The sequence below is a fragment of the Branchiostoma lanceolatum genome, chromosome 17 (genome assembly GCF_035083965.1).
Source record: "Branchiostoma lanceolatum isolate klBraLanc5 chromosome 17, klBraLanc5.hap2, whole genome shotgun sequence".
NCBI lineage: Eukaryota > Metazoa > Chordata > Leptocardii > Amphioxiformes > Branchiostomatidae > Branchiostoma > Branchiostoma lanceolatum.
Genome location: NC_089738.1, coordinates 9,208,013 through 9,221,868, shown reverse-complemented (window position 1 = coordinate 9,221,868; position 13,856 = coordinate 9,208,013). Strand labels below are relative to the sequence as shown.

Genomic DNA, 13,856 nt, shown 5'->3' with positions numbered 1-13,856 from the left:
ATGTGACGTTAACATGACAGCACTCAGATTACTTCCATGCGTTTGATGAATATCATATATCCCCTCTATATCCATCTTATTAAGATAACCATTTATCATTAGCCATATGGATGTATTTGATGATGAAAACTCGTCTTGACGAATTCAAGTGTATTTTGTGATGTGTATTTGACGGTAATGTATCGTCATTACTACCTTTTGGACAACTGCCAGTGTACTTCGCGATGTGTATTTGACAGTAATGTACCGTCATTTCTGCTTTACACGGCCACTGATCCTAAGAACAGGAACAACATTTCACAATTGGCATTTTCCTAGTGCCGAATGATTGCACACAATATCTATCAAGTGAGAACTGATACAGCGAAAATTAAATTGAAAGTATTTTTTTTACTTTAACTCCAACGTGGATTTCAAGTAACAGATAGCAAGCCAGAAAAAAACGAAAGCTCTCTAATGTCCCCATTGACATTTCAGAAGTCTTTGCACAGCTTGAACTGTAGAAATAATATTAATTCAGTTTTAATGAAACCATGCATAAAAAAAGTATACAGATAGTGCAAGTTAACAATGGTGACAAGTGGGACAATTGTCTATTCTAAGTACTGCTACGATATACAATCCACGCTTTTGGGGTTTGACTCCTTTTTTGAAAGCAGTAGAAGACGAAGTTGCCCACTTTTTCTGCAATGTGTGGGTTTCGAGAGGTTAAAAGGGTTCTAGTTTTCTTCTCGTCAGTTAACTTTTGAAAATTGTGGTGGCTTCTTTAATTAGCTCTTTTTTTCCTTGGTTTTTAGCGATTTCGAGTTGTAGTTCGAGTTTGAGTTTCGAGTTTGAGATAAAACGTAATAATTTAAAGCCAATTGTCGCCAGAGAAGAGAGCACGCTATCTCATTGATATTCTACAGGAGAGTTGCAAAGTTGCGTTGCTCTACAGTGGCCTTAATTCCTCATACAGATAGCTGCTGCTACTACGGTTTATACATTTATGAATACAAATCGATGTTAAGAGCGACCGGCTATATGGCGATCGCTATACACTGCTCAAAGTGCAGAAAAAAACTTTCTATAAAAGCGATACATAACATACAGAGCTGATCACTCGACCGATACTCTGTTCAACAATCTTGTTTACACATACTCATGACAACATGTGACAAGAAGCTGTAATGCATGTGACATTCATGTATCATATGTGTTTTGAAACTCATAGTTAGTTGGTGTAGGAAGTCTATACCATTATATATTGCCATGACATCTCTTTTTGACAGCTGAATATGCCACATCTTAAACCTACAGCTCGTCGTAGGCAATCATCAGAAATCATTGCTAAGAGCTTTTGTCAAAGTGCCGGCGTGCGCACATTATACGAGCTTTTTATCACAGTGCATGGTGACAGTAGCTCTTACAAAAGGCTGGCCCTAATCCTGTTAACGGCATGTGCTCTAAAGGGGCTCTTTGGGCTTATAATGTCTGTTAGAAGAAGACAGATGTCTTAAAAATGCAGCTCTGTCTGGTGCTTGTCTGGTGCGTGTGAATGGTATCTCATTGGCAAGCTCAGCAAAGGCGTCACAAAAAGGTTTCGATTCCCAAAGGACCATTTCACTGATAGGCAGGTCACTTAAAAGTTTGCCGTTGAAAGTAAAGGTGTGAAAGTAAAACCAGCATGAACCTTTCATTAGAAGTTTTACTCCGTCTTAAACGTTGCCCGCATGTGCAAAGTTGTTCCTACGTTTGATTACAATTTCCCTGCCATTAATTGCCAAATACCAGTATGCAGTATCAAAGGAGGTTTGGATAAAATATAACTTTTTTGGAAGTAAAGGTGGCTGGAAGTGGAACTAGCTTAATTTCATTATATTGTATACATAAAAATAGATTATCCCTTAAGCATCACACAGTTCAATAACTGTCATACCATATCTACTCTGGCAATGTAGACAACTCCGAAACGTATCTGGAGCATGCCAGGAGGATCTGGAGTAGATAATACGACAGGTCATTGCCAGGGGTTTCCAACAACGCTTGACTGCACATAAATCATGTCTCCACATAGTTCCAAGTATCAGCAAGGTGTATGATATTATCATATAAAATGTACTTGTCACGTCACAACGATCCATGCTTATCAATGTGGCTGCTGACCTCCCAGATATACCTGTGACGTGTGTGCTCAACCCTTCTCAGTCTCCCTCATTGAACTCATCAAGCTCCCAACTTTTTCTTGCAAGTGCCTGCATCTTTCTCTTCATCCTGTTCTTCCTCTCATGTTATGAAATGTTCATTGCTGGATATGTACATACGAACCAATTTTTTGTCAAAATGTTCCAATCTCTGACTGCTGTACATGTCCATGACTTCTTCATGAGTTACCAAGAAGACGACTCTTAGCCATGATGTTTTTAGACATACGTATCACATCTTGCAACATTTATGATTTATTAGAAAGCTATCAAGTAGCAATCTTCTACGCATTCACTGGCGTGGGCAAATAAGATGTATTCGTCCTTTCTAGTCATCAATCGCTGCACTTTATCTTTGCCGCACCAGCACCAGAACATGTTTTTGCATCAGTGGCAAATGTGCTTGTGGGTACATTATTTCTCCATTAGAAGGCAGACATGTAGCTGGTTCATCAATTGATCATCCCCATGGCTACATTTTGCGTCTCCTTCACCTTGTACAATATAACCTAGATTCATCATAATGTTAGAGAGAGATTATATCCAATGTTACAGCTCACAATTCAGCCTAAGGTCTGCGAGAGGTACTGTTGAAGTGAACCAGTCAGCAGTTATCAAATTACAATTGAATTGCATGGTGAATTAATGAAAGTACAATAGCTTGATTGCTAAATGAAATGCCCTTTGATCCTGGTGGATGACTGTGTTCTTTCAATTTCGCTTGTAAACTTGAGGGAAGTATAACAAGATTTGATGGAAGCATAAAAAGTGGCTTGTGGAACATTGGTGTTGAATGTACAGGATGGAAGCTTACAGCTTGTATGGCAAAGTAGGCAAAACCAGCTCAACACAAATCAATTCCGATGGATCAGACGGGTCGTCTGTTCAGACGAACTCCCGTCATTGGACAATAGATGATTGAATTTATTTTCTACTTCTATCGGTGGCATTGAAGAGTAAGCATAACGAAGCATAATGACTTTCTTTCAAGGCAGAGGAAGGTCAACTACAAAACATGCCTATCCGTCTTCCTCAAAATGGCAAACGTTGAAGAGAAGTATTGAGTGGAAGAAAACCTACTTTGGTGTAAAATCCTATTCATTTATCTATGCCGGCTCTCAGTGTGATGACATAGCGTTTGACAAATTGGTTGTCCCAAGCTTTTACGTCCAAAGGGGTTTTTATCCCAAACACACAGCCATACTCAATATTTGTAGTATACAAGTACATATAGAGGCCGGGCGTCTCATTTTAAGTCGTCATATTTGGGAGTAACAATTGGAGACGATAATCAATGTGTACACATACCTAAATGTAATGAGATTGACGCAAAACATATAAAAGCAACAATAGATTATAGTCAAGCCATTACAGGATGAAACTATTTCCCACTGTCAAGGCTTTTGAAAGGAAGCTAGTCCGTAGGTATGACTCCCTAATAATCGCGGAGAATGATATTAGACAGCACCCTAAAGGGTTATCTGAAAATGGTCCATTATCATTCACCCCAAAATCGGTAAACCCTTTTACTACAGGCACTTTCTAAGCAGGGTGCCTTACAGGAGACGAGGTTTGAAAGGATATACGTTGGTGGTACAGGGTTATTGGATTAGGTAAATCCTCTTACATTCTTTCTCGAGTAATCCGACCTGTAACGGATCTACGTCAGTGGCATTGAGTAGTATAATTAGATGAATCCGCTGATATTTCTCCTTACCAATAAGTATCGACTGCACTGACATTTAAGATGATGACGTTAGATAAGGTTAAGTATTACCTATCTATCTATCTATGTATAAAATAAGCATTATAATATCATCCCACATAAACGTTGTCACCGTGATATGGCATTTCCACTGGACAAAAAAAGAAAAATGTGTATCCTGGTAAATCATATGTAAATCAAATGTAATATTTACATTGCATGTCACTAGTTACATATTTTACATAAACTAACCTAAATAGCACGAATATGCGTTGTAGACACACAATAAAGAGAATTAAGATCTAAATGGATAACTGTACATGATTAAAGAATCAATTTGTTTTCCGTTTTCCTCCCTGTTCCTTCAAATCTGGATTCTTGCTACATGTATTCATATATGCAATTGAAGATGTCAGTGCAACCTATTATCCAATCATGATGTAATGAAATTATTCCCTGTTCTAGTTGACCGGCGACCCCACTGTCATTATACCTAGAGATTACCATTCAATTGGTAGTTCCATTAAGCCAATGCACTGAGGCGGTCAGAATACTATTTATATGTACATTTTGACAATTAGTGTCTTTGGGTATCGTCCAGAAACACAGTAATAACATTGGCGCCTTCTTTCAGATTTTCAATTGCAGGTTGGCAGGCAATAGTATCATAGTTAACAATAGGTAAGTGGCGGAGGTTGGACTGAAGAATTAATGGTTTTCAATCAGTCAAATTGCTACACACCTCACTGCTTTGCAGTAAGTAACTCGGCTGGCTGTACATGGTGGCGAATACTAAAATCGAAAGGGTGCAGCCACTTGGATTATGACTTCTACATTTGAGTCGATAAAACCTCACAGCAATTGGAAACTACCCGTTGTAGAATAGAAGTCTAGCTCACATAGACGCATACGCGTACATTTATCTATTCTATGATAGTTTTACGACAAAGAGTTGGTGTACTTCAACGCTATAATGTCGTGAACGAACTGTCCAATGCCACAAGGTATGGCCTGAGTACAGTTCCAGTTTGTCTATTTTCAATGGCCCACGTACATACGCTTTCATGATCTCTTTAATGATAGTTTAACAGCAAAAGATTGGTGTACTTCAGCGCTATAATGTCGTGGATGAACTGTCCGATGCCACAGGTCATGGATATAGCACAGGTTCAGTTTGTCTATTTTGAAAGGCCTGCATACATATGCTTTCATGTACGTCCTTTTATGGCCGATTTTATTTCGCAAACTGTGATGTGATTGCCGCCAGCACTGACCTGGTTGTGAACCTCGTACTGATATTCGGCACCGTGAACTTGTTGCTTTCCAACGACAGGTGCTACTAGTTTTCCATTTACCCGAGCTACCTTGCCCTACAGAGTGTGCAGAATATAAGTGGTGAATTGATCAAGTCCCAGACATCTTGGAGACAAGCTGATCCAAGTCACTTCAGAATACTTGCCTTGCATGTAGAAGTTATTCAATCTTTGCTCAACAGCGATAAGTTTCAATCTCTCTACATTCGAAAGCGAACACGAAACACTTTCTTGGAGATCACTGGTAGGATCAAATTTGCAGGTGTTATTCTATGTCAGTAAGGGCAAGATCAAGGTGCAAGTATCGTTATTGCTCTATTAGGTACGGTCTAGTAAGCAGGAATCTAGGATTTGGTGTTGGCAATAGAACAAAACCAACCACATACAGTCTTCTAGATATGCTACTATACCACTATGGCATAACAAAACTCTTGAGTCACTGACAAAAGACAGCGGATGCTGTCTGAAACGTCTGGCTGTTTCAAAATTTTATCCAATTGCTTGAGTAACTATTTTTGGCAAAACTCTTAATTGAGTGTCGGATGTTTCTTACATCTATGCAATTCACGGACTCTTAATGAGTGAAGATGAATTCAAGATCAAGAAGAGATTCTACAAGAACAGTCAGTTGTAAAAGACACCATGTTTTTCTGGCTTCATGATGTATTTGATGTCATTGTCAAGACGGACGTCATCCTTGGTCCTATGCTTCTATATTACATATCACGCCGTCCCCTTTATCAAAATTATGATTTTCCTAAATATTCATCAAAGTGACGTAAATATAATTAGAGGATGTCATTGTTACATTTCCAAGCATGTTATATTATCTAGAATATGCATGTTGAAAGTTGAAACACATATCAATTCCTGTCACGGCAGTTCGAATGTCCATCAGTACAGTACCAAACTTCAAATGTCAATCCTGCCCGCCGTGTAAAAGAATTATATTTAGAATCATTATTTTGATGCATCCATCCGTTTTAATAGTGTCACGTTGAAGCGTCAGATTTGAACATTGCATCAAAATCTAATTGCAGAATTCAAGATTTATGACGACTGCTGCCGGCATACCACCAGTCGTGTGCAGCATAAGCTCATTCTATCAGCAGAACTTGGTTTAAAATTGGAATTCGTCAGATGGTCCGATGAACGATGACCACTTAATGAAATCAAAGACAACGGGGACCTGTAAAAGATGGCTTGCTGAAAATTCACTCAGTCAATTTATTACACGAATATGAGATTGGTAATGTAGGAGAAATCTGGAGGGAAATTCTTTCAACCATAAATTTTTGCTAGCTCATTCTATTCCCCAGAAGGGTCCTGGTATTCTCTGTATCTTACTCTGACCTGGGTTTGCAAAATAGAAACAGACACACACTTAAAGGTGCATCTTGGATGGCCCTAACATGCTTTCACATCAATTTCACGTGCAATTACTACAGTGCGCTGGCTGCCTAGCGAAATGAATAAGTTAGAGTATCTATCCTACACCCCCTTACGACTGCACTGTGACCAGAAATTTGGTAGATCGTACAACAAATTTCAAAGATAAAGAACAATTTTATTAACAATTTGAGTGCTTTGCTGTCTTTTGAATTACATTGCAGTTATTTGTCATGCAATATATCCCAAATTTAAACTAGAGGGTCACAAAAATCCAATTTTGGTCGCTTTGTGGTCGGTCAGCGATCACCATCTTGTGTAAAGTGAGCATTAGGTCCAAAAGTATCACTAGATGTGTTTATCTAAATAGGCTTCAAACTAAACTCAATAATATGTTCTGTCACCGGTGGTACTAATAAAGCATTGTTGTGGTTTAATGATACAGGTCCCGTGTGCTGTACGAAATGTTTAAAAAGTGTGATTTAGGCTGTAAAGGCACTTCCTTATCTGAAATCGAAATCCAATGAGCTGACACCTACTTCTGTCAGTCTGCTCATCCAGAGGATCGACGTGATCGACGATCCAATCTAAGGCAATGGTTCTCGCTTAAGATGCTAAGATAACCTTTCTACTCTGAAATAGTGGGGCAGACGATGTGTCTTACTTTTGAAGATCAGGGCCAATATGTTTCATCAATTAGGTATTGCTTTGATGATCTCACGTACAGATTACCTGTGTGTCATCATCTGCCATGCATGATGTTGGTCTTCATCCATCACGAAAAAGACAACTACAACAAGGTACACTGAAATTTGAAACAAAATATTTCGCTCCAACAAGACACATAAGACATAACGCTCCAACAAGTAAGTCACATAGGACATTACGCTCTATCCAACATGTAAGTCACATAGAACAGTACGCTCCAACAAGTAAGTCACATAGGACATTACACTCCATCCAACATGTAAGTCACATAAGACAGGACGGCCCAACAAGTAAGTCACATAGTACATAATGCTCCAACATTGTGGTCACAAAGGACGTTCCATCATCATCATCGTTCATCCGGATTACTCCGGTGGGATACAGTCAATAAAGTTCTTCCAGTACAATTTGTCCTCTAAGGACGTTCCAACAAACAGATATAGCAACTCGACAAGCATACTTATGCAAAGAGAACAATTCTCACCCTTTGAATTCCGACATATGCCATCTATGTACAGACCGGGAACCACATATGAGTTTAAAGAAGTATGAAGGAGGCAGCATCTAAGTGTTCCATTCGAACAGCTAGGATAATTTGATTGGACGGAGATCGAATATAGAATGAGGCTTGAGCAGATCAATCCGAGGAAGCGAGGTAGATCATTGCCTGACGGTGAGCACCATGAGCACGGCGGCTAACTCACCGCCTATTTAGCTGACGATGTGGACTTAATCAACCGGAGCTTGTTAATTCTATGACCGGTGATATTGGCATCTGCTTCTCGGGGTGCTTCAACGCTCGTTAACTTTATTGTGTCTAGCGCTGTAAAATTCGTCTAGTGGGTTTACACTGTATGTGGGGGGTGTTTTCCGGAGTTGTCTTGCTTTGTCATTCATTGTGTCAGACTCCGCTCTTGTGACTGTTCAAAAGACTATCGGTTACATCGAAGATACAGGTAGATCTGTCAGGCTGTACTTGTGTCGAGGGCATGATTCATGCTAGCTGCATAAACATACAACGTACATTATCCTTGTTAAGAAATGCGCGAGCGGTCGGCAATTTTTCTCCAGTGCCGTTTATATCACCATTGATTTTTCAGAAACAGGTCTCTGTAGGACTGGTAATACGTCCTCGTTGGGCCTGAGGGCTGATTGACTCAGAGGATATCGATGTGTGGATTTCCCCAACCCCGGACAGAGGGGCTGTACACCTGTGGTTAGTGAATTATTGCTTAATGGCAGTCTTCTAGTGCGTTTTAGTGTGGCAAAAGGCCTCGGTAAGTACCCACATGGGTTGTAGGCGTGTTGTTACAGTTCCCTAATGATCTGAACAACTGTACCCTGGCGTAAACCTTTAATTGGTCGTATCCAGATTGCTTATAAATGACACGGTCGGGGAAAGTCGGCAATCCATTTTAAAGCCTGCACAATATATTGCATGATCATTAAAGCCTAGGAGAAATATTGTGTTTCCGGCTACTAGACCGACCATCGCAAAAATATGGTGACCCTAGCATTTTTTTATTTGTTGACCACTGGCAATGGGCATAAAATGTATGCATGGATCCGACATTTTCTGAGTGATGAAAATGCTGTACAATCTTTTTCCAACATGTTCTACCTCTTTCTTTCGCATTACAAAATTGTGCTTGTACAATATATATCTGCACATCACCTCTGGTGAATAGAATGGCAATACAATTGTGTAGGGGCGCTGTGTCACTGACGTCAGGTGGGCATATGTAATCCTTCAAAGGATTACCATAGGGTTTTGCTAACGCTTTGAGTAGGTGATGTATCTACCAAATAATGATCGATTGATCTATGATCGATTCGAGTTGACATCCTACTCTACATAAATGTGGCCTTTCGACAAAAGACATATGACCTATATATTGGTGAGATCGCATAGGACTGAGTGATATTTTCGCTAGAATAATGCACATTTTGAACAGGCATGAGGACACGCATGTTATTTGTTATATATGATTCAAATCAGAAGAACTGACCGATTAGTGTCAGTCATGCGAGGGGCGTGCTCTAGTTGTGTCTAAGGGCGTACAACATAGTGAGAGAAAGAAATATTGGTCTGCCTCTACCAAGTGCTTCTGATGTGGCCGGCCCCTCCTTTTTTTTATTGCAACAAATACATGACATGATGACGACAGACTCAAGCTTACAGCTTATTTTCGTGTCGTCGTCGACAGAATACAGTACAGAATTACAAAACAACTTGGCCCCCTCTTGACAAATGTTATGCTTTCTATCATAGACAAGCTATTACAACCAGTGCCTACCATCCATAACAATGCGTCTAATTGGATAATTATGGGGCAATACGTATAGCTCTTGTTTTGAGGATTTAACAATAACCAATGTCGTGTCTAGTTTTATGGCCCACATTCCACAAGGTGGCAATTGCGCTATGACCTAATTGCGGCCTTAGTTGGATTTGTGTTGAAAGTATGCCAAAAAAGACACCAAAACACAAAAGGCACAAAAATTGTTTTTATCTATGAAATTTGTTGAGCACTCTGTCAAATAGTTCGGCCGCAGCTCGGTCGACGCCATAGTGGCATGGGTGTGTAAGCATTTCCTTCGCTTGTCTAACAAGTTCAGAACGTGGTTTCTTTATTGTAATGTAAAATTCATGTGAAATTTCTATATACACATACGGCTACCACGTAGCCAATGCATATCTTTGTCAAGTGGATTTGTTGGCTTGAAGCCACTTATCATGGGTGGGCCGTCTGTCATGATTGCCACTGAAACCTTAAGCTCAGGAAATATCATTCAGGTTCATCGCCCTCGGTCCAATAACTTCTGGTAAAAACATGTCAATTACTTGTCGAGACGCCAGAAGCCTTGAAATTCATGGTTTCAGTGAGATTATATCGTCTTGTCCCGTTTTGTATCTATGGTGCTAACCCAATCGATCATCAACCTGTGAAACAATTGAGGTTGCAAATCCTTTTTATGACAAATCAATACCAGCAGCTTTCTCATTGAAAGTAGCCAACAGCTAGATGAAATCCACAGCTAGATGTGTCCACAGACGCAGGTTTAGTGTGAATGTTCTCACCAAAATAGCACACTGCTAGCTGCTTCCCTGAATGCAACGTAGAAGAGCTATTCTGTTATTGGCATTTTACGGTTTTTACTCTGCATAGCCCCAGTAAAAACTGACGATAAACATACCAAGGACATATAAATCTTCGTAAACAAACTGGCAATCATGACAATATGTCTCAATGTGATAATACTGGTGAGATTTCATAATATCCCCATACTCTTGGATAAAATCATTTGCGTTATGCAACATTTTAAGGCCATCAGTGTCATCCATTACCTTCACACAATCATCCGAAACCCGATACCTGCCCTTTCGTAGTTATCTAAGTTGATCCTAGATCATTTGTGAAGTTGTTGGAAGAAAATTACCCCGACAGTGGCTGAACCATTAAATATAATGGCCCATTAGGGATAGTGGTTACTGAGGGTTCAGGGCAAGGAAAACTGGCAGCAGTTGCGTTGAGGCTTCCTTGGAGTAGAAACAATCAAATCGACTTGAAGGCTGCACTCTAGTCACGTATTTCGCGCATTAACGAAATGGCAATTGCCCACGTTTACTAGTCACATGTGAAGAGTGCAACTGGTTTTAACGCAATAAAAGTTCGATTGAAAGAACTAAGCGTTTCAAACGACAACCGTATGTTTCATTGTCCAGACATGCAACCTAAAGCAAACGTTTTTTGTGTTACAGTTTAAACTGAATCTGTTGCGTTAGAAGTTCACTTTGACATAAGAGCAACCACTCGAAAATGAGACTGCATGTAAACTATGATTTTTAACGTACAACAAATAAAAGACAAGAAACGTGTTTCGATTTAACCAAAACTGTAAAACAGCAGTCAGAGCCATGAGGAAGGTGACAGATGGTCACCGAAAAGTTGATTGAATAATTCACTTGGTTGTGTACAAAGAGTCTTTTTATTCAGTGACTTACCAACCTGATTCAACTGTTCCTGGGTGTAAAACAACAGTCAATTTTGCTGATCAAAAGTTGACTCCGATTTATGTAGAATTGTTGCCGTAAGTTCCATCGAACTTACGTGACCTTTGATCCTAAAGGTCACCCTTGGGCAATCGACCAGTTCATTAGTATGGAGGACGTATTTCTAGGTCTTCGCGGTTCTTTTGAATAATAAAGATGCTTTCGTAGGAGTCGCTGACCTTGATGGCCAGGGTCATCTTGCTAAACTGGTTAAGCCACCATTAAAAGTTTATTTCTTCATCACTTGATCAAGTTGTTTTGGCGTTTCTGTGACGGTGTCTGCTTAAAGTCCATAACGGCAGTGCTTACCATCAATTATGGACTTGGACTTTTCGTTAATTATTGAATTTGCATAGAATTTGGCCCAGTATGATGATAGAATATTCCAAATGTTATCAAAGTCGTTCGATTTCCATTGTATATACAATATTCATCATAAAACGTCACAATCTACTAGAATATCATACCAAGTAAATATAATTACAAATGTTCGGTGAAATTAAAAGCATTGAAGGCAAAACAATAGGATCAGATGTTGTAACACTGTAATGATGACGATCCTGTGTTTGCAAAATCAGTAACTGGCACGTTACAAGGACATCCATGCAACATTATATCAAGTATATTCAATTACAAATGTTCTATGAAAATAATAACATTGCAGGTAACACAATATGATAAGATGTTGTGGCACTGTCTCTGATGCACTGATATTATCTGTCACGTTGCAAAGACATGCAAAAGACATGCAAAATCTTCAAGCTGTCTTTATTTGTGAATGCAATTTGTAAAAAAAAAACATTGGATACTAAATATAAACGTGTACAGAGGATGTTGTTCCGCTGGCTGATGTACTTCCGAATCATTAAACTTATGCAAGACGTTAGGTCCAACAGTCTCAATAGAACGTCATTTCCATCTTGCCATTGTGTTCGGGTGGACACCCTCGAGTTACCTCTTGGGCGTGATCTTGTATGATTCCTGCCAAGATACAATTAAGCTGGAGGAAATCATGTTATCTATGCGGTGCACATGAATTTTTATCGATTGGTAATATAACTGTCATATTCAGAAATGTGAATACAACCTCGTGGTAGAAGTATCAGACTAACTGTAGAACTGCAAGACATAACAGCAAGTACTTCTACTACAGAATTTTAATTCGATGTATTCCTATAGCCTGGAATCCAAACCTATTATAGCTCCCGAGTCTCTCTCTGCGGACTGAGACTCGGGAGCCATAATAGGTTTGGATTCCAGGCTAGTATTCCTAACAAGACGGTTACGACATTATTTTAAAACTGCAGTTACAGTTAAATATCCATCAATAACATTGCCTCGCTGAGTCTTTAGACATCGTCATCAAGTTTATTTCGCCGTCACCACATATTTTCTTACATTTATAGATAATATGATTTAGATAATATGATTTTCGACATTCTTTATCATAACGAAAAGCAGAAAGCGACCGAGTTAGCACTGTAACAACTGCTATCATTTTGAACATCCGTAAATTTGTACATCATAAAACGTATCTTCTAAAAAAGTTCACCAAGTTGATATTCATAATGCTAGTGATCAAACCTACACCCCCTCCAAAGGTACCTTGAATAGAATAGTCTCCACGACTCTTCTGATGGTTTACGCGCGCTGTGAACACTCCCCAATAACAGCGACCACTCAACCGGCTTCATCACGCGGCAATGCCGGCAAACACTCGTTCTTGCATTGGAGGAATCTGTGGTGACACCAACGGCATTACCGGACATGCAGATAGATACAACGTTTTCTTCATTACAAGGTAAGGTCCTACTCTAACTGCCACATAGACAGTGTCCTTGCATGAATATTACCATGTAAGACTAGCTGACGATGAATGGCCATTACAGGATTCATAATCTTCTGATAAGCACCCATCTGTTGCAGTAGGACATCTCTGACGCATATATTACGGATTACCTTACACGATGAATACCTGTATATAGAGATATCCCATACATTTACAGAATGGCCAGGTCAGGGTTGGATGAAAAAGATGGAGATAGGATGATTTGAATGACTAGCTGTCCATTTGCCGACCAGTTGACACCACCATAAACAATGCTTTACTCGCCTATTTCACACGGTGGCGCCTTCAGTACTGCATATCTTAGCGTACTTCCTGCCAAAATATAGGTATATTCTTGATGTTCAATCATGTCTTTTGTTCATAATTGGAGGCGGATTATTGGTCTCGAAGCGTCATCTATATATATGCACCGGCAGTAAGGTTGCTATTTTCAAATGATTGAATTAAATGGCCTGGAACGCTTAATCAAGACCACGTCATTGATTTTCTTTAGCGACATTTTGCATACATTTGTTTCATGTCCGATATATTTGACTTAATCTCATTGATAGGAAAACCGTGTTGATGGTTAAGCCTGTTTCTATTTTCATCGCCATCGTCTATTATTTTATGTTAATCTCATCTCTTTTATCCAAGTTATGCATGTCTGATTTAG

General features: G+C 39.4%; 1 long non-coding RNA gene across 1 annotated transcript in view; it reads left to right on the top strand.

The window, feature by feature from the left end:
• The window catches only part of LOC136423009 (uncharacterized), a 68,124-nt gene extending 54,529 nt beyond the window's left edge, over nucleotides 1-13,595 (top strand). The window contains exons 2-3 of the long non-coding RNA XR_010753706.1: nucleotides 12,954-13,153; nucleotides 13,359-13,595. This is a non-coding gene — a long non-coding RNA (uncharacterized lncRNA). The remainder of the gene's footprint in view (nucleotides 1-12,953; nucleotides 13,154-13,358) is intronic.
• Nucleotides 13,596-13,856: the final 261 nt, after the last annotated feature.